Genomic DNA, 22,950 nt, shown 5'->3' on the forward strand with positions numbered 1-22,950 from the left:
CATTTAAAGCGAGGATGCAACGTTGAAGCTGCTGGCTTTGGTGTAAATGAAATGTTCATATACACCCGTGCGGTGTACATGAACACTTTCATTTACACCAAAGCAAGCAGCTTCAACGTTGCAGAATGTCACGTTGAGCTGCTCGAATTGGTTTAAATAAAAGTGTTCCTACACACCCGTGCGGTATATATGAACACTTTCACGCACACCCAAGCAAGCAGCTTCAACATTGCAGCAACGTTGAAGCTGCTTGCTTTGGTGTACATGAAAGTGTTTGTATACAACACGGGTGTATATGGACACTTCCATTTACACCAAACAAGGCTTCTTGTGGCACTCCTCTAGTTTAACGGCACCAAAAGGGTGCCGTATTCCTTTCGCTAGTTTAGCGCACATATTAAACTGGAGGAGTGCCACAAGAATAGGCTTCCAAAAAGTCAGTTTACAAATGTGGCGGTTGCTAGGTTGGTTTCCAACCCATCCTAGCAACTGCCACATGTATTCCGAAAGTGGCGCATTCCTTCCGACTTTGGAAGTATGTGCCACCTTCAGAATAGGTCTCAAGTACCGAAAAGGTTGTTAACCCTTTTAACATCCTTTTCAGTACTTAACACCTTGATGAGAATCGGGCCCTGAGGCGACTTGGATGAAGGCAACTGAGGGGCGCCACTTAATCCAGGACAGTATTAATACGCAACCTGCCTGAACCTTCATCCCTAACTATGACTGAGCTGCCAAATGTTGCAAATGCAGCCTTCTGATATTAAATGCATTCAGTACCCTGAACGCCATGGTTTTTTCTTTTCTTTTCTGAATAGCTTACATGTTTGTTTCCTGAAATAGATTGCACAGAGAAGAAAGTCAGTGACAGCAAAAGAGTGACAAGTGAACTAATGATTTGCATAAGGTTTTCACAGCATATAATACTTTTATCTCTGTATGACTGCTTACAATAAACCGCTGAGCTACAATGGTAATCACAATTATTCATGAGAAAAACAAACTATTCAAAAAGGATGGAATACAAAAAAATCTATTAAACTCTACAAAGACTTGTTTCGCTCCAGGATGAATTGCTTTAGATTAAAATATTCATTTTACAAATCTATGGCTAATGTACTGTATGTAGATAAAAGCAAATCAGAAAACTTGTAGTAGTTTTCAGAAGTTCACTAGATCAACAGTATTCAGTCACTCAAATAAAAAAAATAAAAAAAATGGAATTATATATTCTTAAAAAGCTAAACACATACTTAACTAAACTTCATTAGTGACAACATATAGAACATTTAGATGTTGAGCATTTATTTACAACTAATGTATAGCTTTGATTTACAACTATTGAAGTTTATGTAACTGCTGGACAATCACAATGTGATTTTAATATTATATCTTTGAATAATCGAAAAACGTACCTAGTCAGCATAATTTAATGAGTTTAACCCATCATTGTTAACACAGACGCCAGGTATATTAACACAAATACAAGCAGCAGCAGCACCAGACAACCATAGGACACTCCTCTCTGTGGCTCAGTCTGGATATCCCTCTCCTGCGAAGACTGGTCACTGTGGCTTGGAGGATTGAAGACGCTGTTGTTTGTTCAACTGAAGGTGTAAAAACTCTGAAAACCATTATGTACTCAGTGTGCCAAGGTTGGACGATGGCATCGGTTGTATATGTAGAGCAGTGATTACGTTGGGCAAGCAGCTGAATTATGGTGTAAGAGGAAGCTGGATAAGGGAAGGCGGTAGTAGTGAGCAAATTAAGGAACACTCTTTTAGCTCATTTTGTCAATCTCATGCAGACACTCAGTGACATTAGGAGCTCTGGACATGTCATGCTGGTGATGAACAGTGGAGGAAAACAGTGAGGTCTCCAGATTTAAGAGTGCCGATGTTCAATATTGATGTGTCTCTGTGTGTGCACTCCAACATGGGGGTGGAGGACTTGTCTAAAATGACAAATAAACGCCCGAACATTTCTGTACCACAATCAGCCACCCTGATAAATAATAAAGAGGGTGGCTGCACTGAAGGTGACTCTAATGGCTGCCACCTGTCTGGGTAGATAAAGAGGAACATGCCTGTGATGGCTCCCTGGAGACATGACACAAAGAGTTGAACCATGTGTCTCAGAAGGTGGCCAGAGTAGAAGGTAAATGGTAAATCAGAGGAGCTCACTAACTGACGTAATGGGGCATACGTCAAACTTAAATAGTACAAGGTGGTTTCAAGCTCACTAGAGGGAGCAATGATGCCCATACTGAGGTGCACCTCAGCAAGTATGTGAAATTATAAAACTGGGTGCCTTTAACATTATCCAGATGGGGAGTGAAATTAAAAGGTTTGAGAATGTGGGATATGCAGCAAATACCCGCTGAGTCAAGAGGCGGACCGGCAAGCAGACTAGGAAAGGCGTATTACTAAGTTCAGCAGATTTGAATCAACAGAAGCAGAATGAGTTGATGAGAATGGCACTTCAATATAAGGGATGAAAACAAGTGGGATTATGAGGGAGGACATGTTGATGTGCTACAGTGTGATGATCACCCACCATGCTGTTCTAAGGGTCTTTATATTAGAAATAAACGAGACACTTTGTTGGGGGAAGGGGAATACCTCTCTTCCCTGAGCACCATTGATAGGAGAAGAGAGCTAAAAGTACTCTCAAAACCCCTGCTTGACCTTATATATTCTACTTGGAGTTTGACCACCTGCGAAGATAAGGTATCAGCATAAGGACATGATCTACGTGCAGATAGTGAAAAATGTTCTTGTGGATGATGCAAGCTGAGAAAATGCCTAATTGACTTCTTAACTCTTCAGTCTGTGACTTTGTAACTGGAAGGAGTTTGTGGTTCCACAGGAGGACCTGTTGTCTTGGTGGTATCCCCCAAAGGCACCTATTGTGGTTAGGTTTCTTAGCTTTGTCACTGATGGGGAAATTGAGATAATGTGTTCCTGGGTCCTTTGAGACAGTATATATGTTTATTCTATTCCCCCACATGTGCCAGGTTTTTCATGTGGCTTTCTGGTTTGCGAGATAGTGTTGGAAGAGTCTTGTTATTGCAGTTGGTCTTATGTTTGTCTTATGTGATTCAGTATGCGGTTTTCAGCAGTGCGTTCTGGCATTCCATTTATATTCCAGCAATGTCTCTGTATTTACTCTATACAACTTGAATACAATATCTGAAATACAAAATACACAATTATGCCATCATTGATATACAAATACTAGCATATGCAACTAAAGTAATTGCCCAATCAGTAAATTAGTGCAAAATATTTCAATGACTTCCTGTTGGGGCTGGCAAAAAGAGATACCCTGAAACTGGTCACCAAGAGTGGGAAACCTCTGATCATTAAGGAATGAATGGTTGGTGGAAAGAGGTGCAGTAACATTAGACCGTATCAACATTTCACAATCCTTTTAGTTGCCTTAACGATGAAGATACACCTGAATGCAATATCAGGGTTTACCGGATGGGTTTTGAACAAAAGATGGCTTCTTCATTGTTGATCATTACACTGTCAATAAAAAAGAAGAGGTGTTAAAATGGTGCTCAAGACTTAGTAATCTGCATCAAACTGATGTGCGTACTCTACCTTCATTTCAAACACGATAATGAACTGTTTGGGTTTTTCTGTGGTAATGGTAATGGTAATAAAGCTCAAGAGGTACTTGGTCAAGAGGTACTTTTACTAAAAATAAAATCAGATCATGCAACACTTTTGTCGGCAGTCCTTTTTACTACATTGCATTAGGAGACTGCTCGCCTTATGAGGTTATTGAACAGACCAAAATGTGAAGCCATTGACTCAACAATGACAGTCTCGCCCAAGAGAGTATTGCAACTGCCCATTTGGATATTAGCACAGTCTATTGCAGATTGCAATGCTTCCTTCAATAGTGGACAGTGCTTACCACCCTCAAGGCAGCAGTGATCACTCCATTATCCAAGAAGCATCGTAGAGATGTGACCGTCTTCAAAATCACTTTATTCGTCAAAATTCGGGAATAAAAATCCCCTTCACCCAAGTAATGAATTACACTGAGGCTAGTAAACGTATGCATGCTAACCAGTCAGGCTTTTGTATGCAAAGAAGTACTGAATCGTGGCAACCCTATATAAAACAGACCATCTTAGAGCCCCAGAATCAGATTAGAGCTGTGGTGTTTATCTTACTTGGCTTCTTGGCTTCGTATGATACTCTCAGTCTTGCCCTACTAATGGTTAAACTAGGCACCACACTTGGTCAAGAGGGCACATCTCTGAAGTAGTTATCTGAAACACTATTCAACCCAAGTGAAAATCGAGAGTTGGAAATCCAAAGGTGGACCCCTGGTCTGGCAATCTGAAGCAGGGCGGAAACAAGGTAAGTTAAATGGTGATTCATTTATAGCTCAATATCTGTATAACTTTATATGTAAATACAAGTTAGTAGAACTAATATATGGGGACATGAATGTCATCTATCTTCACTCTCTCTCGCCTCTCCAACCATCGTCCGTTCACCGCATTCTCCTGCTCGAGCCCGTTCTTGTTGGCTCATGCTTCGCATCTAATGCAGCGTCCCTAGATACATGGAACAATACGCATCCCCTTTCCTTAATGACAAACTAAATGGAATTATGAGTTCACATAGTCCAATAAATGCCTTGGCTGTTTGTAGCTCCTTCCAGCTCGTGATTTCCTCTTGGATGTTTCCAAACACAAATCTGTATTGTTTGCCAAGGACAATGAGCTCACTTCACTGTGACTGAGATTACATCTGCATATATCAACTTCTTTATCAGATTATCTCCGTACATCACCACTACCATTGCTTCTCTTCACACACCCATTGCTCTTCTTCACTTTATTACTTGTCATTTCCCCAGCACCACTTTCAGCACAATCGTCTCCTAACACCATCACTCTCTCGTTGTACCATACTCTGCCATCATTGGTTTTCACAGCATGCGAGTACACTTCCACTACTCTGACAGGCTTGGACCAGTGACAACCATTCTCTCTTAAAGGTACCAGAAATGTAACTCTCACCAAGCACCCGACTTGTGGTACTCTCCCCTTTATAAAACATCTAACATCATGTTGACTGTTGTTAGACATTTGCATTTGTTCAATACTCTTCTCCACACCATCTAGATTCACAGCCTTACCAGCCACCAAATTCATCCTCCCTGGGAATAATTTGGTATAAGCCTTCCTCCCCCTGCTTAATTCAAAAGGAAAAATCCCTGTGGTGCTGTGTGGTGTAAATCTGTGGGCCAAAAATCGTTTCTCTTACAACAGTCTTCCATTCTTTCCCATTTGCCCAGGCCCATTTAATGGCATCCTTGATTACCCAATTGTATCTCTCCACAATGCCATTAAATTGTGGGTGATAAATCGCACAGCATGTATGTGCTATGGAACTCACTCAAATACTTCTCAATAATCTTGGACTTGAACTGCGAACCATTGTCTGTCAGCACTTCTTCTGGGTAACCCTCTCGCTCACACAATTCTTCAATGAACTCAATTACTTTCTGGGTGGTGACTTGTGGCATGAAAGCAACTTCCACCCACCGGGTTGAAATATCAATGAACACTAAACAGAACGTGGAACATCCCCCACTAGATATCGGGCCCAACACATCCATTGCAATCTTTTTCCATGGTGCTTCTGGTATATCTCTTAACACCATTGGATAATTCGCTCCCACACAGACTTTATCACTCCTTGAACAAAGGATACAACTTCTAATCTTTTCTTCCACTTGTCGGTCGCATCCAGGCCACCAAATGTGTTTCTGATTCTTCTTTTAGTTTTTACAATACCTTGATGGCCATCGTGGCCTAGTTGCATTATTTTCTTCCTGAGCCCATCTGGAGGTATTATCTTGTCTCCTCTCATCAAATACCCACTCTGCATGTACAGTTCACCTCTGATGTTCCAGAATGCGCCAACTCCAGCCTATATCATTTTAATTCTGCTCCATTTTCCTTCTTCTACATTTCTCATAACTTTTTTCAATACTACATCTTTGATTACTTCTTCATCCCATTATTGTCTAGATACTGATTGCTCTGACACTTCACAAATCTGTTCTTGTTCTTCCGTACCATCAACAACATCACTGTAGTTGGTTAAACGTGACAGACAGTCCTCTGTATGATTTTTGGAACCAGGAATATACACAATGTTGAAATTAAATTCTTGAAGCCTGGATACCCATCTTCTAATTCTGATGACGATCTTGTCAAGACCCTTCATGCTAAACACTTCCATCAATGGTTTGTGATCCGTGTGAATGTCAAACTTCACTCCCCATACGAAGCTTCCAAATTTCTCTGTTGCCCACTTTATTGCTAGCGCCTCCTTCTCTATGGTTGCATAATTCTTCTCTGCTGCTTTGAGTAGTCTTGAAGTGCATGCTATCACAAACTATCTCCCGTCATGATATTGTGTTGGGGACGCTCCAAGCCCTACATCACTTGCATCTGTTGTGATTATGGTCTTCCTTCCTCTCACATAACTCTGAAGGGCTGGAGCCTTAGCGAGAGTCTCTTTGATGAAGAGGAATTCCTTTTCACATCCCTCATTCTGTATAAATGTCTTGCTCGTTTTCAACATGTTTCTCAATTCTACAGTGTGATCAGAGTGATTTTCAATGAATTTTGCATAGTTTTCAGCCATGCCTAAGAATTTACTGAGCTGTTCTTTATTTCCTGGTGTAATCATAAGTTTAATCAAGACCGCCAGATCTTGTTTTGGTGTGATTCCATCACCCGAGATTACATGTCCTAAATAATCAATTTCTCTTCTATTTATTTTAGATTTTTCTTTACTGAGTACCATTCCAGCTTGATGTAGTTTTCTAAGTACTTTACTTAGTCTTATATTATGTTCTTCTTGATATTTAGCATGTATCAGCACATCATCTTGAAAAAATACAACTCCTTCATCTCCTTTCAGAATTCTGTACATGACTTTCTGAAAGACTGAAGCTGCGGAAATCAGACCAAAAGGCATTCTCCAATACTGATAGAGACCTTCTGGCGTTATGAACGCTGTTAGATGTTTGGAATCCTCATGTAATTTCACCTGGTGGTAAGCAGCTGTGAGAACCAAAGTGTAAAATATTTTTGCAGGACCCAGTGTTGTTATAAGTTCCTGAATGTTTGGCAATGGATGCCTTTCTGGGATTATACATTTATTTAGTTCCCTCATATCTATGCACAGTCTCACCTTCCCCAAGCTTTTCCTCACCACCACCATGGGTAACACCCATTCAGCCGCATCTGTCCTCTCAATTATACCTTGGTCTTCCAACTTCTTTAGTTCTTTATTGACTTCTTCTCTGAGAGCTAACGGTACATTGCGCAGCTTTTGAGTAACAGGTCTGGAACCTGATTTAAGTAAGATATGATGCGAGAAGCCCTTTAAACATCCTATTATGTTCTCTTTGAATACTTCATCTATAATGTTCTGTATATTGTCATTTCCCTTTCCTTCCACTTGATATACTGTGTTGTTCGTATTGGGATCTAAACAAACCTTCAACAGTTTCTGGTGAGTCCAACTAAGTAATGAACTCTCCCCATTCTTTGAGACATAGATGCGACCTACTGCTTCTCTGTCTTTGAACTTGATGGTGGCCATGAACCACCCAATGAGCGCAATCTTAGCTCCTCCATATGCTTTTGGTCTAACATCTACTTCACATAGGTACTCTGGCCCACAAGTTCTCCATACATCTTCTGGAATGAGAGTATACCCGGCACCTGAATCCGCCATCATGACGATGGGGCACCCATTCACTCTCACCTTTGTCCTAGGGCTATCGATTTGTGCACCTTCATCGGATACCATGAATACGCATTCTTCTCCTTCATCAGTATCACCAATCCAATTAAGATTCGGATCGTCACGCCGATTGCTTCTACAGCACTTAGCTAAATGTCCTCTTCCACTGCATCTCCTGCAAATTATCTTTAATGCAGGACACATGTTACTGTTCGCCCAGTGAGATGGACTGCCACACCTGTAACATCCTCTCTGTCTGGTTGTTCCCCTTCCTCTTTGGAGATTGTGTCCTCTGTATTGATGTTCCCCATCAGGTGTCGCCATTCTATAGGACTCATATCGGCTTCCTCTCTTGCCAGATTCATGCTTCTCATGATTCTCATCAACTCTCATTCTTGCATCTCTTTGATGAATAGCATTCATTCTGGATGCCATTTTCTTGTTTACACCTCTTATTGCTCCTATCACCTCATCTTCATCAGACTGTGTGGTGCTGACTGATGGTTTGAATGATATCTCTTTCACTCTATTCTCCAACGTTAGCACACATGTTTCAGTATGTTCAACCTCTTTGGCTAGTCTCAGTACAACATCCATCGAGGGATCATCCTCTGACCAGAGTCTCTCTCTGACTTTACTACTCCTACATTCAAGCATAAATTGATCAGTGATCATCTCTTCAAGTTGCTGATCAAATGTACAGTTATGTGCCAGCTTTCTCAGAGCAGTAACATACTGTTCCACTGTTCCATCTTGTTCTTGAATTCTCTTCTCAAACTTGTACCTCTCTAAAATGAAACTGAATTTCTTCTCGTAGTGTTTAGTTTTTTGATAGCTATCTCATATTCGTTCATGTCCCCACTTTCCTCTTCTTGGAGATCTGGCAGATCTTCATATTTCTCTTGCCCCGCTGGCCCTAGACAGTGTAAAAGCAAGGATTTCTTCCTTTCAATACTGTAGGTCATCCCACAAACTACATGTGCATAGTTCTCAAAGGACTTGAGCCAACGCTTCCAGGGTAGTGTTGGTTCCCCCACCTCTGGTAAGAACATTTGAGGAGGCGGAACCCCCTGCATTGCCATGATACCGGTCTGATTGATTGCTTGTCTCAGTTTTATAATGGCCAAAGATGGCCCTACTTATCACTGAAATACTCCACTGCTTTATATCTATAACAGGTTAAGGCAGACCTTAGTTGCTTCTTTCTCTGTTTCCTGTACAAATATTCTTTCTTCTGGTAATATGAATGTACTGTGAGGAGTATGAGGGTTAGAAGTGATGAGGATTACTTCTGTAGTACACCTGTACTAACACAAGGAGATGAGAGATTGATAATGATTGGATTCATTCAATGCAATCGGTACTATTGCTTACTTCGCAGAGTTAAGTTTGCCTTGTTCGCAGAGCGTAATATGGGCATGACCCTCTGCCATCATTCATCTGGGAGAAATGTCTTTGCATAATATTTGCATGCGTTTGGATTCATACACTAAGCGTTTCAACAAATCAGTACAGGTGGGCAAGCTCACTGTAGCGAACCTTTGTTAGAAACGGACTGCCCCTTATCTCACGTCACGTCGCTGAACGTGAAAGGGACTACCCTCTCCTGATAAGCCTCAGAGTAAATACGATGAGTACAGGGCGGGCAGCTGGCCAATCGCAAAGGTACAGTGTCAATAACAACAGGGAGAGATGGCTCCGCCCAGATCAACCAGGTCCATCCCTCTGCCGGCCTCCACCAATCCGCTTTCACATTAGGAGGGGAGACACCCTCCGACGTCTCCTAGGCTGGACCTGCTTTCGTGGATACGCGCAGGGTTGCTTTCGTGGATACGCGAAGGATAAACAGTGGCAGAGAAGAGTTTGCTTTCCTGGATGCGCGGGGTGTACATTGGCAGTGACTCCACTCCTACCTGCTTACCGGCCGGAGATCCTTCTCAATGGCTGTACGTATCAGACACTCCTCGTCGCCATTGAAGCAGGGATGGAAACAAGGTAAGTTAAATGGGGATTTATTTATAGCTCAATGTCTGTATAATTTTCTATGTAAATACAAGTTAGTAGAACTAATATGAGGGGACACGAATTTCATGTATCTTCATTCTCTCTCGCCTCTCCAACCGTCGTCCGTTCACCACATTCTCCTGCTCAAGCCCGTTCTTGTTGGCTCGCGCTTCCCATCTCATGCAGCTTCCCTAGATGCACGGAACACTACACAGTCCCATTGAATGCTATCATCTTCCTCTGGTTATTGAACCTCTAGGCCAAACTACTAGATGACAAATGAAGGAGTGACCCACGCATTTCAATCACAGGCAGTGGTGGACTTTACCTCTAAGGTCTCAGACAATGCATCTATAACTCCTACAAAGCTTCTTTCATTGGGCCATTGGCAATCATGTGTGTCTTAATGCAAACAAAACTGTACAACTTGTATTTCTGTAAAGCTCATCCAAAATACCTACCATATGCATGGCCAGATCAGTGAGGAACACCACACACCCCATCCACAGACGTAAAGAATGTGTGAATCCCCTTTGATATTCACATCCCTTGTGTCCCTGAAATCAAGAGATTTGCACAGAAACCCCATTACCAACTGCATGTGGCTAAGACAATCTTACCTTAATTTACGACTCCACACAAAGTCATCCATCTTACGGTGTTGGATGACTACAATTCTATCCACTCATGCCTCATTAAGCAGTTCTTTGTCAAATTTGACTACTGCTAAATAAGGCAGTGAACATTGTGTTCACTTTGAAACCTTGTGATGAGATCACCCCAGCCAAATACCCCTTCAGTGGCTTCTGCTGGAGCAGAGAAAACACCTCAAAATGCTATGCGTAACCACAAATCCCGCTTTACCATGGGTCTCTCCTAACTTAAACCTCGCCCAGATATGAATCAAGGGGAAATCAGTAATAATTACGAAGTATCAATTTAGGTACCAATCAGAAAGAATCGGCATGGAAGCTGCACCATTGCAGCAATAAACACCAAATCTTGGAATTGCCTATGGGTTTAAGGGTATGGCTAATCAATGCCTGCTCAATTATTTTTTTCATTTATGCAATTCTGATCCGGGATTCGAACCTCTGTTGCTAGCTTCAAAGACCAGCGTGTCGCCCCTGTGCTATCCCCTGTTCACAATTAGAGCTTTGGGCCCAATCAATTAGCTGATCAAATGTGCAATTAGCTGCACATGTCTCATAGGTAACTGCTCATATCACACGGTGCGTCCAAGGCTGATCACCTGGAAGGAAAATCCAATTAAAGTAAAATGTTGCTGTCCGATGACGAAACAAGAGTGTTCTGAGAGGGGAACACTGTTGTGACAGGACCTTTGGTGAGGACCTGAGCACGGGAACTACTGACAAGAATGGAGCTTTGGTGAGGACAGTAACCTGCCAACAACAGGGGAGACGGAAGAACAGGAAAACAGAGCACACAGACACAAGGGACGTAACAACAGCTGGAAGCAGGAACAAGGGAATCCTCAGGGCAGTGTATCTGAAAGTTGTGTTGTGGAGTACCATGGAATGCCACTGACTAAAACTCTGCTAGAGGAAAGGACGTACATAGGCATTTTTGTTCCTGCACCAGCCATGATGGAATGAGCTGGTGTGCCGAACCCTACATCACCAATAGGCAGAGAGTGGTATTCCAACATGCCACCAATGCCATACAGAAGTGCAAGGACACATGGCAGGCCCTCCTCTCAATTACTCCGCAAATGGATCTGTTTTGCTTTCAGTTGATAGTTTGTGAGAACTGTTTTCAAGGTGCACAGCAAGGTTAATTATGAAAAGGCAGTTTTGCTTGTGTTTTGAATATGCAATGTACCTGTTTATCTCCTTGCCCTTCCTTTCCACTGCTCTCTAAAGTGACCTGTATTGCAAAGTGGGGCTTTAAAACATTTTAAATAAAATAAAATGAATTATCACCAGGGAGAGTGACGTTGCCATCCCCATTGGCCAATTTTCCAGCCATATAAGTGCTATGGATTGGAAAACTAATGGCCTGGAAATTGGCCAATGAGGGATCGCACCATGCTGACTGCCAGTGATGACGAACAGCAACAACAAAATGGAGGAGGCACCCCGATAACCCGGGCGGTGTCCTCCTCCTGTCCTCCCACTTCCCCCTGGGGCTGAAGGGGAGGCGCCGGCAAAAGCGCAGCAAATATGAGGAAAGCCCGCAAAGGGCAACAATGGAAGGGGCGGAGCAACCCCCTTATAACGGGTGGGCTCCTTACTGCAGGCAGCATCCATCCAGCCTTGGCAGAAGGAAGCCCGCCCGCGAACACAAAGAAGAGGATTTCGTTTTTGTTTCTGCTCCTGGTTCGTGTGGCTTGTTCAGGATGCTGTTTTCCGTTCCAGGAGAAGTGTGCAGGACTGCCGGTTCCAGTGAAGGAGGGGGTTCCATTGCAGCAACGAGTGTGCGCCGGGAAAGGAACCTGAATATGGTAGTATGGAAAGGCGAGGGGGGCACATTCGGGAACAGAGCCTTTGCTTGAGAGATGGTGTAATGGGGATTAGGAGTTTTATGGCCGCTCTTATTGTGCTAACTGTGGGATGCGGCGGCAGCTTGGTGTGGGTGAATATCGGCTGGGCTTGCCGAATGTTTACGCCTGTTGGGAGGTGGAACGGGCCTCGTGTTTATTTGGATACACCATGCCATTGGGTTTCCGGGGGAACTAGCATGTTAACATTGTTATCTAAAGCCACACTAAGATTGCCAGGGTATTAACAAAATTGTTTGAATACTGGGTCTTTCGGTTCCTGGCCAATGCATCGGCGTGGGATTAGTAGCAAGCCCACGTTGGTTGCTGCTCCGCCGGTGTTCGTGTCCGATGTGATGAGTTTGGTGTTTTTCCAAAAGCATGCAGAGGAGCTGGGGCATGGTTTTCAGAGGGCAATGCAGGCTTTCAGCGAATACGGCCCGAGTTGTTGTAATGCAAAACTTTCTTAGAACAGCCACCAGTGGCTAAAGTGGTTTATAAGCATGGCGTGGGACAAAAGTGGTCGCAAGGCGAGAGCAACATACAGCCGGAGGCTGGGTTTGTTCTCAGCTCGGCAAAGCGCTTGATTACAAAACAGGAATGTACACTGCTGTTTGATGTGATGGAGCGCTGTTTTTTTAAGGAAGACTTAATTTATTGCAATCGTGTTTTTTAAAAAAAAGTCTGTAGGACGCCATGCAGCACCTTGTTTTCTGGGTGCAATGTAATATAATACACAGCTTAGGTTTCAACTATACATGCCTTTAGTTGCAATTGTAATAATCTCATACCGGGACAATCGGAGGTTATGTTTTGCTGGTTTTGACGCAGTTTATGTATGGGCCGAGATATTATTTGACTATTGCAATTTTCTCTGGTCGGCTGCTAGCATGATGTTAAGAGCTAGGTTGCAAACCCAACGTTTCATTTCTACTGCTATCTGATTGCAGGTCAGCTAAGGCCAGGCGCATGCTATTGTCTAGGGGGATACTATTTGTGAAAGGGCACAGTGTGGGGCGCTATGCAGCAGGGCCCGTTTTTCCAAAAGTGGTTTCACATACCACATGTACATGATTGGAGGGGTGCATGGGCACCGTTCGACACCGGTGGATGGGGACAAGTAAGGACAGTATGCTTATTTTGCCCCAGCAGTCAACAGGTAGAAAATATGGGTGAGCGATGTTGAACTGTACGGTTGGTTGCCCCGTTGTTTGCAGTATGTGCATAAGAGATGTATTGGTAATAGTGGCAGGAGTTGGTAGTTGCATTAGAAGGTATGACCGGCGGGATTGGGCTTAACTTTCAGGTTCGCTAGGATGGCCCTTTATATACACAGTGGTGCACATCTCAACCATAAGAGTCGATGGAAAAGAATAAGCCTCGAGTCGTGTGGTTTTAATATCACACACGCTACTGGAAAAGTAGCTGCAGATAAATCTCGGGGGTATTATTCAGAGCAATTTGTGGTTTTGCGACTGTTGTTCTACGGCGTATTTTGAGCCTTGATTGGTTGCATAGCGTCCCCTCTGGATGGGATAGGCCATGGGATCCTGTTTGTTTCCGCCAAGTTAACCCTGGGGAAGGTATGAGTTGCGACGGTTATGTGCATGTAGGTTTCCGAGCAAGTTTACGGCGTAGGGATGGCCTAGGAGACATCAGGTGGGTGGCGTTGAGCAGACATCAGGTGCCCCGAATTCCTGTTAAACCCAGGTATCGATTAATGGGTTACTGTGAACCCCCATTTTTTCTTGGGGATAGCAGTAGTGGAAAGGATTGTGGTTCGAAGGAATAGAGGGGAGGCATGGGCCCACTGGTGAGTTCCACACGTGATTTGAATTTTGAGGGGGCCCTCCTCGCATCACGCACGTGAGGTTTGTTAACGCCCGTTAGCATGCACTGATTTGTGGTTGTGGTGGTAAACCCAAGGGTCATGCAAGTGATTTCACAGTAGCTGGTAAGGATGCGCATACTTTTGGCGGTGGTAGGAATGCCTTTGATGGTTTCAAACGAGGATGGCACAAGGGCATTAGGGATGTTAAACCACATGTGTCAGCTTTCCAGCTATGTAGTATGCAGGTAATATGGCAGGGCTAGGGGTAGGCAGAGAATGTGCCTTCTGTCATGTTAGACTAGGAGCGCACCTGATGGTTAGGGCCTGCATTAGGTTTCTGGGCTAACAGCTGTGGAAATTGCATGCAAGTGGCTGCAAGTATCATGGCAGGGGCATGCGTAGCCGCACAAGCGCAGGCTTAAGTAGTAGCAGGAGGCAGCAATTTGAAAGCGGCCCGCGCCGTGCATTTTATTTGTGCTTGTTATGAGAATTGAAGGCTCGGTCCTCGCTCCAATCTTAAGTTGTGTTGAGGAGGCAGGTTGCCTGCCCCCAGTAGCCTCGAGTAAGTTGAAAAGGGTGCAGGATAGGGCGGAAACACAGGCAGAGGGCATGATTGGCAAAGGGATTAAAACAGGGTTTCGGCTTAAGGGTGGGGCCTGATGAGGGTCTTTCTGCTATTCATGGCCTGATTAACTTGAAGTCCCCTGAGTATTATCTCAAGGATGGTGTGCACTTGTCACCAATGGGGATGGAGCTTTTTTACTGGAACTCTGCACCAAGATCCTGGAAATGTAAGGGAGCCTAAGCGGGGGAGCCACTGTGGGTGGTAACCCACCTGTGGCGTGGCAGTGTTTGGGCGACCAACCACAAGAGACAAACTCTGGATGAGCCAGGAGAAAACCAGAAGGGTCTTTGCTCTTCTCAGACCAGCGCCCCTTGAGAGCCTAAGTGTCAGGGGCATCTGGGGGAACAACAAGGGCTCAGCTGCCCCCAAGGAAACAGCACTCTCCCCGCTCACGAACAGGTGAGGCTCAGGTGCTAGGGTTGGGAGAGTTCGGCCTATAATGGACTTTTGGAAAGAAAGGGGAAAGCGGGTTGTTGGACACGGAGCAGCCGCCACATCTTCAGAGTTATTTCCACTAATGTGTGCAGTGTGGTTTTTATGATGTTGTGGAAAATAAATCTGCAGCCTTTTCTGCCAAAAACAAAAACAAGACTCAATCTACACTTTTCTGGGGGAGGAAAAGGGAATGAGTATTTCTATGTAATGGGTCCAACTGGACAGATGCACAGGTTATGTCAGTGACGACGAACAGCAACAACAAAATGGAGGAGGCACCCCGATAACCTGGGTGATGTCCTTCTCCTGTCCTCCCCCTTGCCCCCAGGGTTGAAGGGGAGGCGATGGTGAAATTGCGGCAAATATGAGGAAAGCCTGCGAAGGGCAACAATGGAAGGGGGCGGAGCAACCCCCTTATAACGGGCGGGCTCCTTACTGCAGGCAGCATTCATCCAGCCTTGGCATAAGGACGCCCGCCCACAAACACGAAGAAGAGGATTTCGTTTTCCACCCACCCACCCTACAAACAGGGCAAGGCACAGACAAGCCTGGTTGTCGACGTCACAGGACGGCGAGGCGGTGTGGCGGTGTTTGGGCGACCAAGTACAAGAGACAGACTCCGGATGAGCCAGGAGAAAGCCGGAAGGGTCTTCGTTCTTCTCAGACCAGCGCTCCTTGGGAGCCTAAGCAGCAGGGGCGTCTGGGGGGAACAACAAGGGCTCAGCGTCCCCCAAGGAAACGGCACTCTCCCCGCTCACGAACACTTGCATGGGCAGGTGAGGCTCAGGAACTAGGGTTGGGAGAGTTGAGCCTATAATGGACCTTTGGAAAGAAAGGGGGAAGCAGGTTGTTGGACATGGAGCATTCGCCGCATCTTCAGTTATTTCTACTAATGTGTGCAGTGTGTTTTTTATGATGTTGTGGAAAATAAATCTGCAGCCTTTTATGCCAAAAACAAAAACAAGACTCATACTACACTTTTCTGGGGGAGGAAAGGGGAATCAGTATTTTCTATGTAATGGGTCCAACTGGACAGATGCATGGGTTATCACAGTGCAGCAGTAGCTCTGTCACGGGAAAGCTCTTGTGACGACAGAGTGAATGCACAGACAGCCCCGCCACAGGCAGGGCTCTCAGGGCATTGCTCCCTCTCGTCATGGGAGAGCCACAGTGAGAGCCTCACATCCTGTCAGCACCATTACACCTCACGCAGGCCACACCTGTCAGATGCAACCTGGGCACAGTTAATCCCTTCCCGCCATTCCATCCTCATTATGATGCCGTCTTGCATTACCTGGAGTTATGGGCCTGTAAACCTCATTTAATGCAGCTTAACTTGGTCTTCTTGCCTATAACTCGGGGTATGGCCCTGGGCTACCTCTATAAAGCTTAAATAAAAATGTTTAAACCCTAATGTGAACAAACACACAATGAAGTGTTTGCCTTCCACGTTTTTCCTTTCTCACTTAGCGTAACTATATTTGCTTCTATTCACCCAATCCTTCAAGGAATAAATTAACACATAATGCATTCTGTATTCATGATCAACTTTGGTTCCAATATTAGACATTGTTTTAACTTGGAAAATATGGGAATGTTTTAGTGCAGAGCTACCATAAAAGCCTCCACTTGTGGACGTTTTCTAGAGTGCAGAGCACCTCGACTTTACATCCCGGGGCGCTAATTGGAATTGATTTCTTTAAAAACCGTCGGCCTCATCACAAGGTTGGCGCTTAAAATCAGTACTGGCATGGTGGTAATAACATGTCTGGCTTGGCACCAACCCACAAATAGCGGGAGATCAAGAGTGCGCGAGCACACGCACCCCTGCATGCCAGTAACGGCCGTACCGGCATGCCGTTAACGACCCTCAAACCCCCGATAGCGGCATGCGCACAGAACGCCTCTGGCCTCAGCAACCCCTAAATAGTGCTACCGTTATGATCATAGTGCTAATAACGGGTCCGTTAATACCGGACCCAGACGTAACGTCATTGCACCGGAATGGGAAATGCCATGGCGGCCATCTTCAAAAACACAATCCATTGTCATCCTCCACCTACAGGACCTTCTACACCACAACTCCTAGGCCACCACGGACAACATGTCGAAGGCCACCCGGAAAGGCACGGCCTGCCTTGGAAAACCATGTTTCACAGACGATGAGCTCAACATGTTAGCCGACACCCTATTGTCAAATGCTGAAGTGGTGTTCTGCAATGACCTCAGGTGTCCAGCCCAGCTAAAGAAGAAGGCCATCTGGGAAGAAGTTGCCCAGAAAGTAAGTGCAGTCGGCACCACTGCACGCACAGTGCACGATTGTAAAAAACGGTGGGACAACCTCAGGCTGAGAGTCCGGCACATATTGTCGGCCAATCGGAGCCAGGGATTGGCAACAGGAGAAGGACCACACTCACCACTGAAATTGGCCAGATGGGAGGAGACCTGCAGCTCCATCATAGACGTGGAGTCAATCGAAGGAGTTGATGGAGCAGAGTTTGGTCTGCCAACATCGGCAGGTGAAGGTGAGTGTCCCTACAAAACCACGATAACTAATCAAAATTATTGTCCCCCAAATGTGGCAGCAATGCCAGCCGATACATGGTCCATCATGCACACCTACACATATCCATATACACATGCCGGATCCACCACTATCCCATCCCAATGCATGTTGCGCCCATACACGAATACACACCAGACACACATATTACGGTCATGTGTCACCCAGGACGACACTCCCAACACACATCAAGGCCCAACAGCAGCCAACATGGTGTACATGAGAACACGACTACGCTTTCAAAATGCACCCTCCAACATTGCATGTACGCAGGCCCCTACAAAGCCATGAATGCAACTGATCAGATGGCGCCACATGCACAAAGACCAATGCATGCATAATGCAAGCGCCACAATCACTGATGCCCTGCCACTCTCTGTCCCCCACAGGTACGGATGCAGACAGTGATGAAGCACATGGGAGTGCACAATGCACAACAGCAGCCAAAAGGCCTAGGAGGCAAGCTGATGGCACAGGACCATCAACCTCAAATGGACCAAGGATGGGCCAAGCGGGAAGCGGGTCAACAACCGGTGCCAATACAGCCACACAGACAACCACACAGGACGAGAAGACACCTGCCCCTGCACCCCTGGTCACACCATCCACACTGGCTGAGGACACAGCAGGCCTGGAGGAAGGCACACAGTCTGCTGCTGCCAGCACAATTGGGGCGATGGCTGCTTCGGCAGATCATAGTGTTGATGAGGGAGCTGAGCCGGACAATGAGGGCGATGCAGGACTTGTCCACTCAGAGCCTGTAGTGCACACACCAAGCCTGCAGGCCACCCCACAGGAAACACCTCGGCAGGACTCATCTGATCAGGGCAGCCGAGGAGAGTGGTCTCCGGCCATGCACAGCCCCATGATTTATGCTGTGCCACCACATCACCCACCGACCACAACCCACCCTGCCATACGGTACCTTGAGGGACCTCCCTCCAGGATGGAGGACCGGCAGGAGGTGATGCAAGGCTATGTGCAGCAGTACCTTGCTGAAGGGGAGACAACACGCCGTATCATCTAGGACAGCACTGCGGCCGTAATCCAGGCCATTAACTCAAGTGCACAGAAAATGCGTGATGGCTTCAATGCGTTGGGTCAGATCCTCACCAGGATTTCTGACAGCATGGACCAATGGCAAACCCTACCCCTGGGATCACAACCATCTGGGTCATCCGCATAATCCACGCCAGCGACCTCGAGGCAGACCAGCCCTGTGCGCATGTCCCTGTGGAGTTCCCGCCGCTCAGAGATCCAACCCCGACCTCCGAAGGGGGCTCAACAGTAGCAGGGCCAACCTGCAGAATCTCTTTGGGTATACATCCAGACACATGTAGTGCCATAGTTGACTTTGGGTGTTAGGGGTGGGTGGAGTGTGGTGGTGGGTGGAGTGTGTAGTACTGGGGTGTTTGAGGGCATGGGAGTAGGGTGGGGGGAGGTGGAGGGGTGGTGGGTGTAGTGTGTAGTACTCGGGTGTTTGGGGGCATGGGAGTAGGGTGGGGGGAGGTGGATTGTTGAATCATGTTGTACTAAATTCCTCACGATTACACCAGTTGTGTAGCAAACATCACATGAGTGGACAATGCTGATTTTTTGTATGATTCGTGCACATGTGCCCACCCACCCAGCGCCCACAGTTCACAACACATGGCACCCTCTGCATCAGAATGATTGGTTTATGACCATTTGGTGCACTGCGCAACCCTCACGTGTTTCGCGTCCTGGCCTATGTCCTACTTCTACTCCTTCCTCTCCTTCTACTTCACCAGTTGGTGCCAGCTCCACGTCAGGTGGCAGGGGTTTGTTCCGCCGGATGCACATGTTATGCAGCATTGCACATGCTGTGATGATCTTGCCCACCTTCTCAGGCCCGTATATGAGTGCCCCTCCCGACCTGCTGATGCAGCGAAACCGTGCCTTCAAGAGGCCAAACGTCTGCTCAATGACCACACGCGTACGTGTATGTGCACGATTGAAGTCCTCCTCGTGCCTGTTCTGCAAGTTCCTGACAGGGGTGAGTAGCCACGCCTTCAGAGGATATCCAGCATCACCTACATGGGAGCAGAAGGAGGTATGTGTGAGGATGAGGATCAGTTGACAGGTGTGCTCAGCCTGTACATCATTCAAATTCATATGCACAATCTCGTCATTGGCAGCCACATCCACATGACTGTCAGCCCTGTACAGTGCATGCCAATCCATAGAGGGAGCCTTGTATGACATACACAACCTAGGGTCCTAGGCTTTTAAACCACCAGGCAACCCAATGAATGTCTTTGCTAGGGGCATTTTGCATGCATATGTGAGTGCTGTGTGTCGGCGGATGACTTAAGAAACTTCATTCCCCCCAAATCCATCTGCCCCCATGACCCAGAGTGCATTCTCCTTGCATATGCATGTACCACCCCAATCCATCTGCCCCCATGGCCCAGAGGGCATTCCCCTTGCATATACATTTACCCCCCCAATCCATATGCCCCCATGGCCCAGAGGGCATTCCCCTTGCATATGCATGTACCCCCCAATCCATCTGCCCCCATGGCCCAGAGGGCAGATTCACCCAACCCAACAGCCAGCCACTTTGTACAATGTCTCTGTCGAGACTTGCCGCGTAGTGAAGAGTATTGAGCCTCTGTCCACAAATCACCCACAGGGAGAGAAAAGATAAACACTCCCTGTGCGAGCTTTGAGGCCACAGGTGGTTGTTGGTTGTAGAATCAGGTGGCGCCGAGGACTCCAGAGGCTGTTGGAAGGAAGTCGGGATTAATACAGGCAAAGACAGTGCTTTTAGTTAAGAGTGAATAAAGGATACTTTCTTACCTATGTTCAGTGGAAGGGAGCCTGAGGAATTGGTGCAAGGGAGCGCCGATGATTCAAACAGTCAAGTACCTGGAGGTAGGTACGAGCTGACCACCAGTAACCCGTAATGATTTCCAAGAATGAACAGAAGGAAGGTCGTAAACAATCCAAGGGTCAAAATCCAGGTTGTAGCAAGTGAACCGATAGGGAAAATCCAAAGCAGTCCGTTATGCGTAAACCAAAAGTCCAAAGTACCAGTATCTGTGCAGAGTATCGGCAACCGTATCCAAGGAGCAAGAGTTAATCAAATCCGTGAGTGTAAGCCAGAGGTCGAAATCCGATGAGGTCAAAAAACAAGAGTCAAGAACGCCGAACAGTGTTAGAGAACAGCTGTAAAGCGGCGAGTGATTCAAAGCTCCCGGCTTTTATGCGAGCCGCCTCCCGATCACGTGAGTGGGGCTCCGTGCACGTGATCGGGAAGTTGATGTGAAACCAGGAAGCAATCGCGATCGGCTGTTCCAGCCCGATCGCAATCTCCATGGCAGTTGCCATTGGAGACGAGGAAAAAAACCACACCGTCCTCTGCATGTGGTCCGCAACCATCGGTGATGGCGAATCCCCTGCACCCTAGGTGATGGGACATGAGGAGGGTTGGGCTGAGAACCGGGGAGCTTGACAGTACTTTGTATCGGAGTGTTATGCAAGGTGTTGTGTGGGTGTGTAACTGACCTATTGTGCATAACAGAGCCCTCCCTCAATGGCCCACGACCACGTGGGCAGGTGGGATGGTCCAAATGAAAACGGGAGACAAGCCTTGGAGCATGGACGTCACACGCGGGGACCCAACACCGCTCCTCCGGACCACCAGATACTGGAGACAACCACGAACCATACGAGAACCCAGTATACCCGACACTTCATATTCCACAGAGCTACCCACAGATGCAGGGCTAGGCGTAGACCTCAGGCGAGTAGGGGCAGGACAAGGCTTTAGTAAAGATGTATGGAATACAGGGTGAAGGCGCCAGGAGGCGGGAACTGAAAGGCGATAAGCCACAGGGTTGATCACAGCAGATATCCTGTATGGACCCACAAAACGGGGTAGCAATTTGCAACAACCGGGCAGCCGGAGGTGACGAGAGGAAAGCCACACTCTGTCCCCCACAACATAGGAAGGTGCCACGGCCCTCCGCCGGTCAGCCGCAGATTTAGCAGAGACTTGGGACTCACGAAGGTGAGCGAGAGTCCGGGCATGAACGGCCGATAGGTCACCTGCACAGGAAACAGCAGCAGGGTTAGCGGAATGTGTAAGGTCTGGAACAGGTAAGGTGCGGGGGTGTTGGCCTTACAAGACAAAAAAGGGAGAAAAGCCAGTAGAAGAATGCAGAGCATTATTATACGAGAACTCAGCGAGATGCAGTACACTCAGCCAGGACTGTTGGTGCTGTAGAATGAGGCAACGTAAATATTGCTCCATGGCCTGGTTCACCCTCTCCGTCTGGCCGTCTGTCTCCGGGTGATATGCGGAGGAAAAACGGGAATCAATGCCCAAGAGGCCTGTGAGCGCCCGCCAGAACCGAGAAGTGAACTGGGGTCCCCTGTCCGAGATTATGATAGTGGGTAACCCGAAAAGACAGAAGATTGATCTAAAGAAAAGGTCGGCCAGAGCCGGTGCTGATGGGATGCCAGAACAGGGAACAAAACGGGCCATTTTAAAGAAAGAATCGACCACCACCCAAATGGTGTCAAAGCCCTTGGTTCGAGGTAGATCTGTCACGAAATCCATCGACACTGTGTGCCAGGGCCGAGGAGGTATAGGTAAGGGAAGTAGGAGCCCCACCGGACGTCCCCGGCGATGTTTGCATTGGGCACACACGGCGCACGTGTTGACATACCCTTCAACATCGCGTTTCATGGAGGGCCACCAACACCATCGCCTGAGGAGGTCCAGCGTGCGCTTCTGTCCAGGATGACCATTAATGGCACTATCGTGGGACCATTCCAGTGCAAGATTACGAGTGTCGGCTGTTGGTAACCATAATTTGTTCTGTATGAATGGCAGCCCATCATGTAACACCGGATCCCACTCAGAGGTCTGTTCGGGATGTAACGAAACCCATGCGCGAATGGACTCTAGAAGCGGTAAAGGAGGAGTACAGAGGCAAATGACATGCTGATCTAGTAGTTTTTCAGGGAAAACAGGCAAGGATACCCCACCAGGAGAACGAGATAAAGCGTCCGCCTTCCCGTGGGACAGACCTGACCGGTGTTTTATCTGGAAGTCAAAGGCTGCAAAGAATAAATGCCACCGCACCTGCCGACTATTGATGCACTTGAGTGAGGCTAAATCTTGGATGTTACGATGGTCTGTGTATACTGTGACTGCATGTTTTG

The sequence above is a fragment of the Ambystoma mexicanum genome, chromosome 1p (genome assembly GCF_040938575.1).
Source record: "Ambystoma mexicanum isolate Mex_15411 chromosome 1p, UKY_AmexF1_1, whole genome shotgun sequence".
NCBI classification, from domain to species: domain Eukaryota; kingdom Metazoa; phylum Chordata; class Amphibia; order Caudata; family Ambystomatidae; genus Ambystoma; species Ambystoma mexicanum.